This window comes from Scyliorhinus canicula, chromosome 8 (assembly GCF_902713615.1).
Source record: "Scyliorhinus canicula chromosome 8, sScyCan1.1, whole genome shotgun sequence".
Lineage (NCBI taxonomy): Eukaryota > Metazoa > Chordata > Chondrichthyes > Carcharhiniformes > Scyliorhinidae > Scyliorhinus > Scyliorhinus canicula.
The window spans coordinates 132,832,731-132,853,583 of NC_052153.1; the positions used below are offsets into that span (position 1 = coordinate 132,832,731).

The 20,853-nt window shown below is 38.6% G+C and overlaps 1 long non-coding RNA gene across 1 annotated transcript; it reads right to left on the reverse strand.

The window, feature by feature from the left end:
* Positions 1-20: 20 nt before the first annotated feature.
* On the reverse strand, positions 21-17,922 carry LOC119970514. The gene is made up of 3 exons (XR_005461633.1): positions 17,750-17,922; positions 1,005-1,106; positions 21-572 (listed from the first exon to the last, which is right to left on the reverse strand). It is a non-coding gene; the product is annotated as an uncharacterized LOC119970514 (long non-coding RNA).
* Positions 17,923-20,853: the final 2,931 nt, after the last annotated feature.

Genomic DNA, 20,853 nt, shown 5'->3' on the forward strand with positions numbered 1-20,853 from the left:
CAGCAAAAAAAAACGAATCGTTTTAATGATGATGATTTCTGACATTTTTATTTAATTTTCCAATTGAATTAACTAGTAAACCGGTTTTAGGAATGAAGTACGCCTTCGCCGTTGATACATTTGCTGGACTTTGATGCAGTAAATCAGTTGAAGGAGTTCAAGTTATCAGGTTACTTCCCAAGTTTGAAGCAACGTTTCCTCATCTTCAATGGGAAGTTTGTAGGCGGAAGTCATGTTCAGCGGAAGAAACAGTAGCTGTCAAATGAGTGGCCATTCGAGTCTTTGTGGGGTACAGAGACATTACCAGGCCTATCGTATTGCTAATTCCAGACACCGTGACATTTCGTCTGGACACTGGGAGAGAGCAACTGGCCATTCAGATATCTGCACTGAGAATTAAAATGGCGTGTCGCTATCAAACGCCTTATCAGATGAGATTATTGAAACGAAAGTTCATTCAACTCAATTACTTCTTAACCTCAGCACCGGGATTGTTTTCAAACCCAGGGGTTTTTGGGTGCAACTGGGAACAAAGCCTTGGAACCTTCCTTCCTTTTACCCACGCCACAGATCTGGGGAAAAGAGGAAAATTACCGTTTAGATCCTGATTAAACTTTACGGGGGGGGGGGGGGGGGGGGGGGGGACACATATATGAAATGTTAAAGTTTGTCCCATTTGAAATTGAACCAAAATTCATTTTTACTTCCAAGACTTTTTGACGTTGGGTTCAGAACATTGGAAACTGGTGACTCTGAAGAAATAAAATGTCGTCCGTAACACAGGTGATAAAAGCACTACCCTCAAATTCAACCCTGGGAAAAGCGAGTTGTTTTTAAACCTGTCCCTAACGTTTTAATCCACCTTTAATCCAGAATTCCCGATTTGACCTTAAATTTCAGGCAATACGCTAACCATGTTTAATGCACGCAAAAAAAAACTTTTACTTTCAAATTTGAATTCTAGCATTATACAAATGCAGGCATGTCCCCCTCTCATTTCCTACCTGTGCAACAGGGTCAGGCGGAGCAGATCAGATTTCTCGCTTTCCTGGACTGAAAACCAGTTGTGAATTGCGCAATGAGATCTGGAATGTCAACATGTCGACCTGGACACAATTTCAGAGTTATTATCAGGAGGTTTGTTTCATGAAATAATCTCACAAATGTTTCACAATGTTGGTTTATCAGGATAAAAGTTCAAAAAAGAATGTGCTGTAAAATATTTATATCGTTTGAGATTTAAGTTGGAAATCATATCTGGCTGCAGTGCCACTCCATCTAATAGGGAATGAGGGTGTCCATCTGAAGCAAATATAAGTTTTATCTTTTGAAAAGAACTAGAATTATCGTCTACCTTATTTTCGAGATACCTGAAATGAAGTGAACATCATTTTTTGCAATAACGGTGAAGGATCCATTCTATCGCCCATAGATCTCTAATAGTACGACATACTGCAGGATGGGGGAACCTTTGACCCATATCAATATACGGTGACCTATCGGCCTGCAGCAGTAACTCAGAACTCAATCACCTATCTGAATATGAATTAACATATAGCTAACGATTTCCAGCTATACTGTCCACATAACACAGTGTACAGATTGGTAGTACATGCAGGAGTGTTCTATCCCTGTGAAAATGTTTTTCTCTGAATAGCTTATATTTACGGCCCGTTGTTAAATTCTGTTGTTTAATAATTTGAATTCTTCCTGCCGTGATGTATGGGGCAGCCTGTACAAATCTGGTGGGCATCCTGTCAGTCCGCCGCGTTTGAGTAAAATTAGTGTCAATAACTGAAGGTAGGAACTAGTAAAAAAAAAAGGACTTAACTATAAATAATAAATATCATCGCGAAACCTATAAATGATAAGTTACAGGCCTCTTCATTGCTGAGCTGTGGGCTTGTTTGTCACTGAATTGTTCTCTGGTGTTAGTTTATCGCAGGAAATAGGACTGGATATAAACATTGTGACTCCAAAAAGCTGACATAGAAAGAAACGGATACTTGTCTTCTGTGAAAACTCTATTCTCGTATTACTAACAAGTGGAGAATTATCTTTGTCCAACATTAAGAAATATGAAAACAAATATCTTGCCGCTGACAGGAGGCAAATATAAATGGTCTTCGTGACTGATAACCGATTAATAAATAGTGGGGCACACCTTGAAGTTCAGATGGCATTCATATAGAGCTTATGTATTTATGCATGTATTGGAGCTATATATTAATTATGTGCTAATATACGTCAATGAATCCATACGTCCTTATCACTTGTTGAAAGTGGTCAAGTGCATTGACAAGGATTGACAGTTTCTATCTGATAGCTAAGAAATATTTCATATGAATTCAAATGTTAAATCTGTGCCATCTTTATTAAGAATGTGAAAGATAATAATGGACGGTGGCCTCGTGCCATGTGTCCGTGGAAAAACCACACAGTGAGAATGATCAAGGTTGCTTATTACGTGATGGACAAAAATGTTTCATCCGATTACAGACCGAGCTTTCTGTATAGAAGAACACGAATGGAATCGCTCCAGTAAAACAATCAGAACAGTTAAAAATACAAAAAAAAATAGTTTAATGCACCTCTGATTGATTGACAAGCACTACTGAAGCACACGATAAAAGTTCTTGCAGATCTCCCAGTGTCAATTAAGCCATACGTCTGAATGCTATTAACATTAACTCTTGCGATTTTAACATATATTTTATAGGCAAAAGCTTCACCTTTTAGATTCAACCTTTTTAGTAGCTAGTACTCTTCGTGTTTGTGAGTTTATTCACTAGATCAGTGACAGCTATTTATTTGCATAATTATATGCTATAGTCTGAAGTGAAAACTAACCTCCAAATTTCATGGGTCACCAAGCTGCAACAATCAATGTTTTATCACGTATGCTAAGGAAAATCTAAGAAGCTCTATAAAGTTTCTTGGGGATTTGTTTTTTTTTCTCTGTCTCTCGGAGAGAAAAAAAGAATATGTGTGTTTCTTCAAGAGATGTAGAAATCTTTACATAGGTTCTTAGTAACTGAAATCTATTACTCGGTGATAATAGAGATTAAAATGTACGTGGGGATTTCAGTCCTTTTACTTTTACTTCAAAGTAGTTCCGTAAAATACGATTCGTCGAATAAAATAGCTAGCCAGATGCAATTGGGTTATATGCATTACTTCGTACAGACCAGTTTGACGGGTGATTTTAACTGCAGATGTACTTTATAATGATGTGGTTGTATGTTTCATACATTACAAACAATTCCAAATCTATTTTCAAATCAAAATCAGAATTTTGTATATATAGAATAATTCTAACCATATGTTCATTGCCAACAATTTTTAAATTTTGGCGAAACCACGAAATTATTAGGCCTCCTCTGCTAGTTACACTTCTGCATTTTCGATTAATATTTTCTCTGACCAAGCTCCGCTATTGAGAACAGCTCCCCAAACACGGGATTGTGTTCATTTGGATTGTCTTTCAACTCACACGAATGCAATTCTCTTTTTTTAATTTGAGAAAATGTTAAATATGTAAGTTTAGATATACAAGTTATTTTATTTAAACCAAAATTGGTATCAGTTTCTTAAACTTGCTGCATTCTTGCCCGCACTGAGAACAAAAAGATACTGATTCGATATTTTGAAATTAAAACATGAATTCAAGGTACAAAGATAAAGAGTAAAATACTCTTCGTACCAATTAGAAATTAGCCAGGGTCTCTTCCCTAATCTCCACCTATCATCACTATTACACCTTAAAACTAAAACCATTGTAACAGCACATGAAGAGCACTGATTTTTACGCACATTAATATACGGACTCGTTTGTCTATATTCGTGTATATTTGATTTGGTATATTGCTATTAAAAGTATTCCTTTGTCCATATGTATGCGGTTGTGCGCCTCTCATACACAGACCAGTACACTTTTCAAGTGTCGCTGAACATCTTAGGGTTTTGTTCACATTTATGTCAAACTTAATTTGAGTCTCTGGTTAAATTTGAACTTTTTGGTGACATTGCAGGATAAATCAGCGGGCCGCTTGCCCTGAAATTGATCAACAACTGAAATGCCAAATTTTCATTGGGGCCACTCTGATCAACCTTATCCCTAATTGATACGCAGAGGAAATTTGATCAACAACTTCTCTCAAATATATTGATATATTCGCAGAAGGCCAATTTGGGCTATTTTCAAAAGTGTATGTTATATCTGAAATTATCCCGAAATACACTATGCGGCATTATTGCAGATTTGGGGGGGGGGGGGGGGGGGAGGGTCCCAATCTTAAATTGTATTAACAAGCATTGCCAAACTATTCTTATTTTGATGGGACAAATATGTTTACTATCTTGATACTGCTATCATCTACACTGTGGTAGGTCAAGGACATGCACACCAAGCAGGACTGCGCAATGTTCTTGTAACGCATCTGGTTCTGGGATATTATGGTCTTAAAGATTATGGAATGTGGCATTGCAGAATTAGCCAAATGACAGCTGTTGGTTACTTTCTGCTGCGCAGGTAAGACTGAAAAGGTGTTAGAAGGTCACCTGTCTCTAAAGAATATGGCTAATGCTTCCTGCAGATTTGCGTTCTCTTCTCTCTTCTCCACCCAGGTCCCCGTTCCCGCACCTGATTGAGCTCAAGTAGTTTGCTCCTCTGTTGCTCGACCAACAGGCTCCAGACCAACACCTTCTTTCTTCCCATTCAAGCGATTCAGTTCACAGCTCAGTGAAAAGTTTTTTTTTGTCTTGGTGCCAATGCTGAGAAGTAGCTGCATAGCTTCCAGTTTGTTACTACTCCACTCACTGTGTTTTAGGGTCGGTTTTATCTCACGTTGAAAGCAGAGTAAAAGTTCCACAACGCGCTTCACTTGCACCGAACGAACTTTTTATTCCACAAGACAGAATTGGAACGTCATCCACAACCCATTAATGTGGATTCCGAAGGGCCCCAAACAGCAGCGACAATAGTTGTGCGTAGTCTTTATAACCCAATATCTTAATAAACTGTCGCAAAATGTGATGCATTCGCTCTTATATACATCATATATTATATTTTAAACCAGACTCATAGTTAAAACTAAAATGATCTAACTACCGTCGACTTCAGGGTCAAGGTTGATGTCAGCCCAACCCGCGCCAACTTTCGCCAAATGGTTCTGCATCTCCACATTGATTTCCTACGGGCTACTGGACCTGAACTTTCAAATTAGAGTTAAATAAATCGACGTCTAGATCAACTCACACTGGTCTCTGAATAAAACATAAGTCAAATATCCATGGATCCATTGCATTTTGGTGCACAGGTGCCATTGTGCTCAAAGAGCTCGTTTTGAAACTAAATACATTTCAGCCAGTTGGAACCATTTTACTCAACTTTATCAGAGGAACACTTTGACTACACAAAAAGAAACCAGACTTATTTTGTGCTCATTACGAGCCATAGCAATTTAATGGGAAAACAATAAAAGGCAATGGAGATTGGAACTGGACAGTCCAGTAAGGTTTACTTCCGACCCTTGTCTCCTCATTGTCCAAGATCTCCGATTACATTACAGCCAAATAATTAATCAATAGATTTACTTTCACGAAACTCCAACTCGTTTGAAGTGGATATTACTGATTGCAACATAAATGGATGCAATTTTACGTGATAAAATATCAAGATTTTTTTCCCCCCGTTTTCGCTTGTATTTGTCACCTCTGCTTTTGGGCAGTGTTTTAAAACTTATCGAGTCAACAGCAACTTGTGAAGTCTGTTCATATTCTGTGCACTTGTTTTAATATCTGGAGAGATGGCCAAAGTGCCAAGTATTGATTGATTTTATTTATTCTGAAACATTTAACATCTCACAGAATGCAGAGGATATAGGCGACTCAGGAAACCAAACTGAAACTCTCGAATAATATACATTTATATATGTGTTGATATTAAATATCAATGTTTGAAATATTATATGGGACACCGACGTCAATTTCTATTTATGTTGTCCTGCTTTCTATTGGTCATCCTTGTGTCAACTTATGTCGTTTAAAATGTAAAAAGTTTAAATATACCCATTTCTAGATGCTAGAAATAATTATACTATTATTTGTTATTTGTTCTACTCTGAGGTTTTAGGTTAGATATTTTACACGGAGCCTAACTTGTGAAATATAAATTCTCCAGCATAACATTTGAAGACACAAACTATAGCTATAGGTACTTGATGTGGTTTAATTCATGACATGACATTTTAATCACGTTCTTATATACATATATATAAAACTAACATTGAATGTGAAAATCCAAAATACATCTGAGAACGTTGTTGTAAAATAATACGTGAGCAGAAGTTACTTGTCAACACAAGCAGTTCGCATCTATCTAAAAACTGAACGCCGTAGTTCAAAGAAAACATATTTAAGCTGCTGTCAGCTCTCGAAACAGAAAACCTTGGGGGGTGATGGCAAATGGAAACATTAAAGAGCAGAGCGCCATGTACCATTTACTTATTTACAACATCCCTATGAACTGGTAGTGGGGAGATTGCAGAGTCAAACACCATCCAGTTACTGCGGTCTCAGGCACTGAGCGCTCGGCATTGAGTAGCACCATGGACAGCGCACTGCAACACTGTCAGAAATCAGGCACTTTTCAGGCACATCTCTTGGCAAATACAGTAAAAGGAAGAAAAATAAGGCCTTTACTTCATAGCATTGTGAATGAAGGGCAGAAACAAGTCACTTTTTTGAATTCCTATAACTTCTTTACTATCTAAAGTTTGAATGAATATATAACATATAGCATCATTTGTACATATGTTCCTCATATATGTATGTGTACACTTGGTAGCAGATATATTTCTCCAGATTCTGCCCTTTGGCCCATTGGGTCAAACTAGCTCTCGCTCGGTTTATCCTTGTTTTTAGTATTGTTTCTGTGTTTCGATTTTCTGCTTATTTTATTTATTTTCAACCGCCTGATTCTACTTTTCTCTTTCTTTTTTAAAAATTCACATCACTACTACCTTTGTCTCCCCGTGTGCCTCATTGACTCTTGCAGTATTTTCTATTTTAATATTCAGGACCACTTTTCTGTATCATCTTCATGATGCACCTTTCTGCCTTTTTGGTTGACTTCTCTTTCTGGAACGTTTAATTTCCACTGCGTTTTCGAACTAAGCCCTTTATTGTTGGTTCCTATTTTGTTACCACTCAGAGACTGACAGAAGCTTTAAATTGAAAATATATATACAATTCAGAAAATGTTATTGGGACTTATATATGTGTATGTATATATACATATAGGTCTATAAAGGAAAGCTGTAAAATAAATCCTTGGTACTAGTGAGCTTACTTAATCCAGAAATGAAGTATCTGTTGAATTACACCTGGAATGTATGAACGGATTTGCTTTTGGGCAGGAGTTGCAGCTTCCCGACAGCTTGTTAATTAAAGCCCCCCGGAGATGAGCCTCTGGAGCTACCGTCCTTATCAAACTCGTGCTAAATATCCAGATGCTGACAGCAACCCAACAATATTCAGTAGTAAAATATAAAGAGCAAAATAAAAATATCCTAATCTATTCCCCTTCTCACTTTCTCTTCCTGAATCATAATTGCTGCCCAGATTCTTCAAACAATCTTCCACCAGTTAAAATCTATGCAGTAAACAGGAATCGGCAGCCATCAGCCTTGCATGTTCAATTCTTTTCCAAGTGTGAGAAACTTGCTTTCAAAATTAAAATGTAAACTTAGAATTGAATTTTGCTTTCTCGATACGAGGATCATTCTTAGTTTATCTACGCGAATCTTTTAAATCATGCAAAAGGAGTGCATTGCACAATACTGTACATTCGCCATTATATTTGTATTCATATATATATATGTTCATCGACCTGTTGAATTGCGTGACTTTAATCATTTTATACAATTGTTCAAGTGAATTGCTTGAAGAATAATCGCACAGTGTCTGAAATGCTTATATCTTACATATTGGACAGATCGGTATTTACCTTCCATTCTCGCAAATAAAAATCCTGAGCATTAGGATAACATTTCACAAGCGTTTGGCCATTTAAAGATTTATTTAGTTTAATTTTGCAACAAACACATTATCTTGTTTATTTCCTCTGTGATTAACCACTTCAAATAGCAAGCCTTCTTTCTTCTATTAGCCTTAGATCTTGCTTCACCAGCTCCGGTCGAGACAGGCTTGTCATCTGTCCACTGAACCTGGTTAAACCCTTTTCACCTGGCCACTTTTTTCTCTTGCAACCCTTCAAAGTCATCCCTAAATGGCTCTTGTTCTGTGTAGATCATTTGTCAACGTCAAAGATGGACTTGCTTCTATTTAGTGAAAGCAAACTGCCCACTATATGGTGATGCTATAAAAAGAAAAAGCTTCCTTGATACTTCCATGGAAATCAATATCATATCCCAAATCTTTACCAAATATATGAACCGCTTTCAAAACTAATGAATTTATAAAAGGCAATACTTCTTTCATCGATTGCGATTTTTAAATTGGAGAAATTGAAAGTGTCGCATCAACATTTATATTAGAATAACCTCTGAAGAAATCGTTCGACTCAAATTATTCTATAGTCAGAAATAAATCAAAATACATGATATTTTCATGCCAGTATTATCCCTTCAGTAAAACGCAAGTCTTTTGTCACGAAATAGGCCGAAACAGGTATATTATCGCCTAATAACCGTGTTGCATAATGGTTTATTTCTATTCTTTGATGTGAACACGCTGGTTTCTAATAACTGATAATATCAATCTTAAGATGTTGCCGTTTGATCTCAGACGGAAAATCCGTGTGTAAATTGAAAAGAAAACTGCTCCTTAGCACAACACTGATTTGTGCGTTCCCAATGCTGCTCTGAACTGCGTCTATTTCACTTGGGTTAATTTCATAATGCACATGAATTGTAACTTTGCCTAATTTTCAATCCCACAAGGAAGTACCGTATAAAAATTGAAACAAAAACATGCCATACCGATGACTTTAAAAAGTCCAGTGGCAAAGTTCGTTGCTCGATATTTTTTGTTCATTTTAAACTGGCACTGGGAATTTCTAAAATCAAAAACCAGAGCAGAAGTTTTCCAAACTTTTTTCAAACTCCTTTCAGATTCAATCCCTTCCAAAATATCCCAAATCTATTTAGTTCATGTGTGCACAGTAATCGTTAAGATTTTAACAGATGGAACCATTTTGCTTTGGAGATTTCCTATCGAATCCTGGCTTTAATGACACAGATAAACTGGCACAATTTCGAATACAATTTCGCCGGGGAAAGCAAACAGCAACGATAAATATCCCTTATTGCTGTCTTAATTCTAAAAAGTAAAATTCCATCCATTCACTTATGGATAAAAATCGTGTTAACGTTGGTACTCTGGCAAGGCATATAAGGAAGATTGTCATTCAATATCTCACGTTGGATTAAAAATCCATATTGAATTAATGGGTCTCGTCACTTTTATGCTAATATTAATTAAGGTATCTGAAATATATCATATAAAAATTGATAATGAACAATAATTTTAACCCATGGCGTTTTTTTAACAGGATATTTAACCAGCCAATAAATCGAATTAACCCTGTATTTACTTGGCTGTCCACAGAGTTGGCAGTTGCTGTGGGAGGATGGCCTGGTGTTGCAGGTGTGCAGTGGCCGCTATGCAGGCTCCACTCCCCGGCTGCCGCGCGGTGAGATTGCAGACGCGCAACTGCACCACGATTACTGCTCTTTGCTTTGGGTTTCCAGGGCCACCTTGTTACAGTGCAGCCGCGGCCGGTTCTGCTCGGCTTTCCGTTTCACGACAGTGAACGGGAGGCAAGTGTAAAATTCCGAATCAAATGCAAAATAGCCACGAACAAAGAATGCGATTCAAACGCGTGGCCGATATTCCGTTACTTCAGCTTTTACGGACCAGTTAGGTAGGATTGTGAAACTAACGGGCGAAACCTTTTGAGTTTTCACATAATGTTCGACAGATCGATTCGATTATTTCGCGCAAAATACGCCTCTGCATTACCAAGCACATTGAAACAGATTGATTAAAGCAGTTTAAAAGTTAGATTAATTGCAAGTTCATTGAACGCAGTTTGCAATACCCCGTTCAGCTATGACTCACTTTTAAATTATACAAATAGGGATCCACACATGATATTTTTTTAAAGCAGCCGATCTGTACTTAGTATTTACTTTAAAAATCTGATTAATATGTTTGATCAACAACATATAATTGATGGGGTGTGAGCGAAAATGAAACCATCCCCCTGTAGACCGTGTAGGAAAGAACTATCGGGTCGCCGCTAACGTGCAAGTTAGTCATTTTGTCTGACCCTGGAATCGGGTTTCCATTTACTTCAAGCTGAAACTCGTTCCCATTTATTTGCTTGTTCTTTTTCTAAGGTTGAAGGGAACATCCGACGCGCAAAGACTAATTCTGCGATCTTTATTCAAAGCTTCATTTGATATTACAAATCGAATTTTTCTGCCAGATCGATAAATACAATTAGTTCCTGCAAACCCCCTGGCAAATCACTTTTACCAAAATCTGATGCATTTCTGTACGGGAAGCTACTTCCATGTTTATCAATTGCAGGCAAATATTGTACTTAGCGCTCGATTGGGCAGCGTTAACTGATTCTAAGTCGAAAAAGTTCTAGTGCAATTAAAAATGTACTGAGCTGATGGTTAAGCGATCAATAATTAACCAGGCCGATCTCGAGCAAAGGCAGTGTTACTGCCGAATAAGTTCTCAGGTTGTTTGAGATGTTAAGTGGAGAATTGAAAGACAAAATGTCCAGAAGGTGAAAATGATTTATTATAAATATAGGGTGCGTCATTTCAATGGCATTTCATATCCATGGATGATAAAATGTATCGTATGCAAGTGCGTTTATTGTTTAAAATATTTTTGACCATTGTGAAACATATGTGACAATAAGGTCTCAAGTGCCTCCAGCTGCAGATGTGTTTTTTTTAGTGCGAAATCTAATAAAGCTAAACAATAATTGGGCCAGGAAACTAATACATTGTGATCTACATCGACTGTGCATTTATGGGGGGGATCAAACGCGATGTAACGAACTGGGCTGTGTGATTGTATTCAAATCTAAAACACCCGGACAGCTGTGCATGTGCGTGAAAGTGTTTAAAATAAATCTTAAAGCAAAACAGCTTGAAACAAATGTTTCCGTCTCTTCCTGCAGCTGGAGCTGTGTACAGCGCCATCTAGCACTCAAGTTCCGAAACTACATCGCAGCACCAGGGGACGAACAGACCCTGAAGATCACAGCACTGCACATTTAGACAAACAATCTAACAACTATGGAAAGACTCCGTGAACATTCATCAATGGGATACATAGGGACAAACATCTAGCAGGTGTAAACCCTTTAAGCAAATATGATATTTCAAAGGGTCAATCATTGGCATCTAATTGTGCACGATACATACATTTATGTAAAGATGGTTAGCTCTGGTATATATCTATCTATCTATCTGTCTATCTATATATGCCTGTCTTGGTTTCATGAATGTAAACATTGTGCAGTTATCGCAGACGAACAAGGACTGTGTCTTGTAGCTGATAGAATTTATTTTGAATAATGTTTTGAAACACAAAAACCTATCTACAAGATGGACTCTCTTCGAGTTGAAATATATTGTCATGAAGAGCGACACGTTGCTATCCGATGCTCCTAATTAGATGGCTGAACGGTGCTTGCAGTGATCTGAGGTTCATGAATTTACTTCCTTAAAATATATATCGTGTAAATGTATTAAATGTCGACACTTAACATCTGTGCCACGGAAAAAGTCCGATGAGTATCCTGTTAACTAAAAGGGTATCTGCCCTCTGCAATATTTAAATTCAGTTATCTTGCAATTGTACCTTTAATCATATCAGGTGGCAGAGGGGATATAAGAAAAACGTCCCCAAACAACTCGAAGTAGTATTGATCCATCTGTCCATGAAATAAGGTGAAGGAAAACCTTAGTTGGATATTTCACCTTGCTGTGCCAAGTCTCTCAGTGAGGTGCTTTAAGATAGTACACACAGCCTATGTAAAATATAACTCATTTCGGCACTTGAAGCTTTTACCTTTTGCCTAATTTTGTAAAAGCGGATGCAGTTGCTAATCTTTTATAATAATAATCTTTATTATCACAAGTAAGCTTACATTAACACTGCAATGAAGTTACTGTGAACTGGTTTATCAAGGACTAATATGCATATTCGATTTATTTTTTGCATTTAATGTTCATGTACATCTTCTATCCTGAATCGAAATAGTTTGTTTGGTCTTGCAGCACGCAAATTGAAATTTAAAAAGGGAACTGGCCAACGTTTTGTTTTGGAATATATAAATGTGATTGGAGTCCTTATTTGGACTAAGTTGGCTGCTATTAAAATGTCTCTAGAAATGTAAGACATTTTATTTTCATAATCACATTGCACAGACAGTTAACCATTAAAAGGGGGGGGGGGGGGGGATATTGACACTGAATCACAGCTCATTAGTTCATACAACATTACAAACGATGCCTGGTTTTATTTTCTTGAAGATTATAATTATTTCATCTTGAAGTTGTTAGCAGCATAGTGACATAACTGATGTGGTGCATCTAATTTCCTCAGAGTTAACTTCTGCTCATTTTTCTACTCCACAGTGCTGGGATGGTTAATTATAGCTCAAGTTTTTGGTTTAAAGAACAAAGTAATTATTCACAACCAGAATCTCGAACTTTCACGTGAATTAATGGCCTGGTCCTTCGCCCAATTCAATGGGAACAACATGCCCGCAAACGTTACACAGCGATAACCCTAGCGCTGTATTGCCCAGCAGCCCCTACTTAAATGGACTGAAATTGTGGTCGAACTGCGCCAAGAAACGTCATGGGTTCTTATTTGGTAGATATGAGGCCGGGGGGGGGGGGGGGGGGGGGGTGGGTTACAGCGACCGAACAAAGGAACGAAAAGACAACCAAAATATCAGAAATACTGTCTACTTCACACCTCATTTTAAGGCTAATAATCGCGGTTTCTATGGTAATTATCTCTGTTCTCTTCCTTCAGGTATTCATGGAAGGGCACGTTCATATTCTGTTATTATTTTGACCAGGCATCCGTAATAAATCCCATGTGTGAATCCAATGGAAACAAACACTTTTAAAACAATACGCATCTACTTACATTCTCCCCACATCAAAAGTCACAGCAGAGAGAATGAGATTCAGCATTATGCTAAGGAGAAGACTGAGAAAATTGCTGCAATTTGAAGCGACAATGACAATAACCTTCAACTAAAGCCTCGTTTACAAAAATCCAAACTAGCTCACTGAAATATAAAGAAAATCACATCTTAAGCTTCGAATACATACAGATTTCAGAACAGGCTAATCGCCAATAGACAAAGACATATCAGTATAACTGTACACCAATATGTTATAACACGGTGAATGCAGAGTGTGGAATAACATCGGTTAATAGCATTAAAAGGCAAAGAACATAGATGCCAGAGGCACTAAGCTTTATTCCTGCAAAACGTTAGAAAGTATTCTTCTAATGGTTTCGTGGCAGAATAGATGTCATTAATTGTTTCACAGAAATTGTTTGATTTCTCCTTTAGGTTTTATTGGTCTGTGTTGGTAAATGAATGGAGGATGGTACAGAAAGAAGATACGGCAACAGAAGTGAGATCAATTGCAAACATTATAAAGAGACTGCTTAACGTCTGTCGAAATGCTCCCTTTAGTAAAAGGTGTTAACTTGATGCTGCCGGCGCAGTAATATTTGCAATTCCATATTAGGCAGACTGCAAATTAAATATTCTGCAGGAGATGAATAAAAAATTACAGTTTAAATTGAAGGTGCGTGCTGGCCTCTGTTGTACAGTTTTGCAGTGTATAATTGTATAGTTTTAGCAAGAGTGCATTGTGACAGCACGCCTTACCTTAACACTCTCATCTATATATCAAACATCCCCACTTGCGAAATGTATTTGGAGCTGAACGCAGGGGATTTCAAACTTTCTTTGATGTGGTTCGTAAAGAAAACTGAGCTTCACCTGAATGTTTTGCTCCCCCTCCTCCTCTTGTTTCTTATTAAAACCACCACATTCCTTCTGTCCAATGATAGCTTATTAAACTGCCCTTTGTCCTTCCTTCTTCTGTCTTTATAATGTTATGGAAAGCGTGAGTTAAATTTTCACACAGCAATCACGTGCGAAGTTCGGAGGGACATTAATGTATAATCCGAAGAGCAACAATTAGTAAACCGCGTTCAACTGTCTGAATGAATAGCAAAGAATAACCAGCGAAACCTTCTGCGTCCTCCACAGAGAGAATATTTGAAATATGTGCAGCATTTGAGTCGTTACCAAACATGAGAAGACTACTCGGAAGTGTCGGTCTGAAGTTAAATAATCGTGATAACACAAAGGCTGGTTAAACTGTGAATGAAACTTTCTTATAAACTTTAGTTTGAGCGAATTTTCGTAGCTCGCCTTTGTACTTAAGACTCCCTTTCAGAAAGTGAGTATTCACAAAGACGTCTCTAAATAGTGCCTTGAAAGGTGTTCACATGAGGACACTGTCTCCTTTCTGGTAACAGAGAGCGAAGATCTGACAGGTTTTGTTGTCAGTAGTATAGTGAGAGCTTTGTAAGATATTCGTTTCTCTTTCTCTAAATGCTCCAACTTAATAAAGACCCCCTGTCTTAAAGCGTGCATGCCCCTGCTGTCTCTGTCCACCCTATGTCCAGTCTGTTCCTAGAACCCCCCACGTGATGTCTGCTAACATAATTTTAATGATTTTGTCAACGTACACAGAATTAATTTTCATAAAAATGCAAAACAGACAACGTCCTTTGCTAGTATGGTCTTAGAACCTCTTTAAATGCTCCGATGTTGAGTAAGAAAGGCTGCCCCTTGACTCTAAATTCATCCCATTTCAAAAGAAAGGGTTTCAAACCTGCAAAAAAATTCCCCCCATTCAGATTAGGAGCGTTTATTTCTTGCTTGGCCTTTGAACAGAGAGGTCATGTCACTCAGAAAAAGGGCTATTCCTTCCCTTTCCCTCTCCCCCTCCCCACAGCCACAGCGGTTCACTCACTCTCACTTTAAACAAACGTCGGTCCGGGCTGGCTTTAAGGCAACATGCTACAAAGATTAAAGCTTTGGCTTTTTACAAGAAGGCGAGGTGCTTCTGTAATCATAGCAACGGTATGTAGGCCACAAAGTGCTACCAAAAGCTAGTGATGTCCTCCCTGGAGCGCTCAAGTCTCAGGCTTGTAGGATTTTTATCGACTGTTGCTGCTTCGCTCTATAGCAAGTCTGTCTATGAATTAAAATTAAAAATGGCTGACTCAATATCAGCAATAAGCCAAATATATTAAAGTGTGGGATGTGGCCGGCAAAGAGTCATTACCTGGCCCATCTATATTGAAAAGCCTCGCTTGCAGCTTGCTGTTGAAGGTATTTTCTGTTTGTTTTTCATTCTTTCTGTCTTTTTTTTTACCGACTTGCTTGCTTATGCAGGAAAATGTATGTTGACGGGAACGTTTAGTAGTGGATTATTTACGAGGGAATCAGAGGGTCAAGTTCTGGTCTAAGTGGCACATCTGCGAAACATTGAGGCTCCTAATTCACCAAAGGCTGCACAGCTTTTATTGTAGACATATTGGGGAATTAGTAAGAGTCCGCGTCCCCCTTTTCGCAAGGGGGAGGGGACTGATTATATCATGATGTATTGCTGGCTGCACGTTCAATCTGGAGCGCTGCAGCTAAAACGAGAAGACGAGAAAAAAAAACTAACAAAACAATCTAGCCATCCATTATGAAGAAAAATAGGAGCCATGCTGAGAAATTAGGTAAATAAATTCTAAATTAGAAGAATATTAGCCACAACATCATTCACACAGCTCCACGCCTGTCTGCACTGATGTGCAATTAAATTAAAACAAATTCACATTTGAACATTTGCTGGTTGTGGTACAGTTTATGTGTTTTTTAAAACAAAATTTTCTCAGCCTCTCTTAGCTTTGTTACAGCTACGATATAGCAATACTGGGTCTCTGGGTTCACGGAATATTAAATCTAAAGAACCATATGAAGGGTCTAGCTTTATGTCATAAAACTGTCCTGAATATACTAAACGTATGTGTGCCAGTTCATCAATTCCTCTTCCCTTTACAGCGATTCAACATTCACAATAGACCCACCTCGCACATGTCATTGCAGGAAAGGCAGATGCTTTTTTTTTCACGTATCGTACTGGCTGATTAGACAGCGTATACGGTGTTACGTTGCAAATGTTCCAGCCCGCGCATATTGTCATGCTACATGATTTGTACTTCGGATATATTAAACTTCAGGGAAATTGGAGTGTAAATCAGGTCTAGCAAACCAACATCTGTGACTTTTTGTTACCTCGGGAGAAATGACTAAAATGCTCAGATGGCGTCTCCCTTCGACCCCATTGAAAACGGTATCAATTGTGGATGTGGAGTGTATTTCTAGATTTAGTAACGACCCAGTATATAATCGTGGATCTGCATTAACGAACAATACAATGCAAAATGTGCGCGCAATTTTAAAAAAAACATTTGGTGAAAAGTGAACAGGTTGATATTTTAATCCTCTGTCAGTGATCTGGATAGTGACAGTTCAGTATGTGGTTAAGTGGTGTATGTATGTATATTAATCTATAGAGGGAGCGAGAGACCGTTATTAAATGCAAGCGCTGTTGACTTAGCAATGTGACTACTAAAATAAGGCACTAATAAAATTGGGCTCAGCATGGTGTATAATTGCAACAGAATGTTTCCAAATAACTTTTAAAGAGACAGTTGATCATGGAGTCAGAGTCACGGACTGGCTGCTGTGTACTTCAAGTGCTCCGGCACTATGGAAGAAAACCCAGGTGTTTGCACCCCCTCCCCTATTATCTACTGGTGTTAAGTTTTCCACATGTGAATGTGGTGAAAATCAGAAATGGTCACCTCAATCACACCATGGTCCATACCTAGTGTGGCCGATGCAAGAAGGGGGCCTTTTCCATATTTATTGTAACAAATATGCGCACATACACGTCTTGTACTCTGCAGAGGATGTCTTTCAAATGTATTGACGTCATTGTTGGTGATCAGAGTGCATAGCAGAAGGAATCTCCTGACATTCCCACTGACTCTTCAATGCTTCATTCTCTTTACACTCACTGTACACAAGCTGCAGAGAAATTCCAGCCGAGGCCATCGCCTGTGCCTGTCAGATCTTCAAATGAAACCTCTCCACTGTGTTCTTATTCAATCTTTCCATTTACTTTACCATTCACTGAACCCCAGGTCTGCAAACAAAAGCCCCCTTCTGTCCCCCCAACAACCCCCCCCCCCCTATATCGCCATCCTTCTCACGTGTTCTCGTTTGTTGTATTCATGCCTTTAGTCTTCTCCAAACCATTTTATATCAATTTATACTTTTAAAAATATGTATATTTGTAAATTCACCTACTCACTGCTCCATAACTGTACTGTTAAAAAATAATACCGCTGTTCTTCATCACTTTTTGCAAACTCGTTTTCCCATCTCGCTCTGCTTCTCTCCCCCTCTCTCTCTCACACACACACACACAAACATATACAAATAGCGCTGAGATGCAAATGCCACGTGTTGCTACATTTGTACTTAATGACAACCTAAATCCAATCTCAAAAGAAATAAAACTCTTACTTTTTGCAGACTTTCCCTTCTGGCCGCTGCCTCCTTTAATTATGTGTGCTAGATGTCTTCCCTGTGAAAAAAAGCCTGGGGTTTTGGATGGAATCTCGGTGCTGTGTGTGTTTTTTTTAGAAGGGGCTACGCTCCCCATACCCAAAGGCTCCCAGTTAAGTGCAGATTGAGACATATCGGGTTCCTTATAAAAGGATCATTTCATGTGGGAGGTTGGACACAAAGTTTGGACTCGTGACTTGCATTCCTGAGCGACATGCATATTTTAAATCAACAAAGCAAGCGAGGAACAAGGCTTAGAGAAGAAGGAGGAGTGGGGGGGGGGGGGGGGGGGGGGGGAGGTGGGGAGAGAAAAAAAAACTTTGGAAATAAATTTCTAATCGATAAGAATCTTGGTTTCCAAAATTACAGCCAAGGATTGCTATTCTTTCAGAATACCATGGGTAAAGCAGGACTGCAAACTTGGGAGAGTTCTGCTTCAAGCGCAGATGGATTGTTTTGTTCGCCCAAAGACATTAAGCATGGTTCGGACCAACAAGAGCGAAAGTGGAGAAAAGACTGCACAGAATAAATTGTTTGCCAGCGCACGGTTGCGCTGGCCATGTGTGTCAGTAAAATGTGCAGCACCTTCCCAGACTCTGTACAATGCTGCTGACTGAGTTTAGAATGATGCCGTCGTTACGTAATGAGTAGAGTTATTAATGGGAAATCAAATGAGGGGGAACTCAGACGGAATCGTGACAGCTGAAGAAATGGGCAGCGTCACACAGCGTGTGAAACCACAATTTAATGCCTGGTGCCAAAAGAAATGCCCTGATTGCTTTATTCATTTCATTCATTTAGCATGTTATTATCAGCCTGGAAGCTGCAAACGACAAAAGCAGGGAAAATATCATGTAGGCCACATAGTCAAGTATTTTGTGCAGCTCCACAAGGATGTTGCATTCTCCAAACCGCATCGATTCTTATTTCTACGAGGAAACACTATTTGTAACATGTGTGGATATTTGAGCCCCCGCAGAAACAAAAATGAAGACGAAATGAGAGAACAAATAGTGAGGACATAGATATCTCTGTTAGTTGTCAATGCAGGTCCATGGGCCGAGAATGCTAATGAGGCTTTGCAGCGAAGACTGGAGCTGTGTGTGTGCGCACAGGGATCGATAGCTGACCCAATGGTTTGGGCAATGCTTTATCTGGCCGAGCAATGATATTATCAGCCTTGAATGTTATACACAGCAAACGTCTTCTTAAATCAACACAAACGGTTCGCTTGCAGAAGCCATCCCACAGCCCCTTTGGAAAAATAAACCCTCACGACTGGTATATTTTATATCCCGTAGCGTTTTATTTGATCCATTGCCTCAGCTTGATCTAGGACTCTGTAGACAAGAAGATATATACACAATTATACAGCTATCATCTTGCCTGTTAACAGGCTTACTGAGAGACAGGGAAAAATAAACCCACATAGCCTTGTTGTTTCATTTTGCAGTCCATTTTATTCAAATCCATTTGTCAACAATGCAAACGATGTTATATCAATTCATTTTATTAATAATACATCAGAAAGTACATATCATTGCTGAGAATTTTAGAAATCCTTTCATGTTGTTTGACAGTGACATTGCAACCTCACATGCATCTTAACAAGGCCCCCCACCCCCACATCTGCCTAGGGTGTTAATGCGGTTTGGTCCATATTCCTTAAGACATATATATAATAACCGCCGAACTGTTCATATGGTGCCATGCATGTGATGTTGCGTATTTCATACAAGGCATCGTGGACTGGGCAATGATTCATCACATCGATAAACTGGAGAAGATGCCATGCTAACACAACGTTTCGATTCATTAAATATCCAGTAAATGATAGACTGCGTTTTATATTTGCCCGAGAACTGGCGGTAAGTAAACTTTGTGTCTGTCTGAAAGTCAGTGGCCTTCTTTCCGAAGTGCAACAATTAAATACATGGCGTATCTGCGTATCTTCAGTCAGAGGACATATCAGAGAGAGTTGCAATGGAATCCTCAATAAGTGACATTACAAGGCTCTGGGCTGTGCACTCGTGCGCTCTCTTGGACAGATAGTGAAATGCGAGATGTAAACTTTTTAGAGGCTTTTATTTTATGAGGTGGGTGGATGCTGAAACTCAGAGTCTTCGGTGCAGGGTTTGAAACGTATTCCCTGACAAGTGGGGATAATAAATGAGAGTCGCTTTCAGATGGATATCTCAGACGTGAAATTGCGCCCAGCTGGTTGTGTAAGCAAACAAATAGTTTCATGTAAGAATCTCGTCTTGTAGGTTGATGAATAGAACACGACATCAGTAAATGGGTCTTTAACTCATTTAGGAATAAAACTCTTGGGCTCTCTGAGTGAAAGACACGGAGACGCCATGTACCCAGAGCAATCGCTATTTAAAAAAAGAGTTTTATTAGTTTCCACTCCTTCACCCACATTTTTACCATTAAATTCAAACGTCAGTCAATTACAATGGTCACCAGCTCATCGGTGCAAAATCTGAACAGGCCCTAACTTTGTTGCACTTATGGAGATTAATAGATTTGTTTTGTGAAAATACTGGGGGTTTGGAAATGCGAGAAGTTAAATGGGAAAGTATTAGAAGGTAAACATACTTCTCCTATTTGGCAAATGACATCTGTTTGTAAAATAAAACCACCTTTTTAGACAAAAGCTTTAGGGCGGGGGTTCAATTTAAGTGGACTGTTTTTAAAACAAACTACTTTTCAGGATTAATCTCAAGTCCTCGCTTTCTCCCAAACTATATTGAATATAACAGCAACGGATTCGCTCTGCAGCTTAAAATTAGGCCGATCAAATATCTTTTTAATTTGTTATTTTTAAAGCGTGCTCAAACTGTGCAAAAAAGTGCAAAGAGTTAAGCGGTGAAGATGGACAGATGGAATGAAAACAAATTCATTTCACTCAACTGAAACTGTAATAAGTAGTTATTTTTAAAAAATGTTTGAACCGACAGACAGACAGTGCTTTCGCCTTTGCATAGTTAGCTCCCGTAAGTGAGTCCCTTTTTTTTGATATTTTAAACAAATCTTGTGGTTGCAGCGGTTTAAATTCC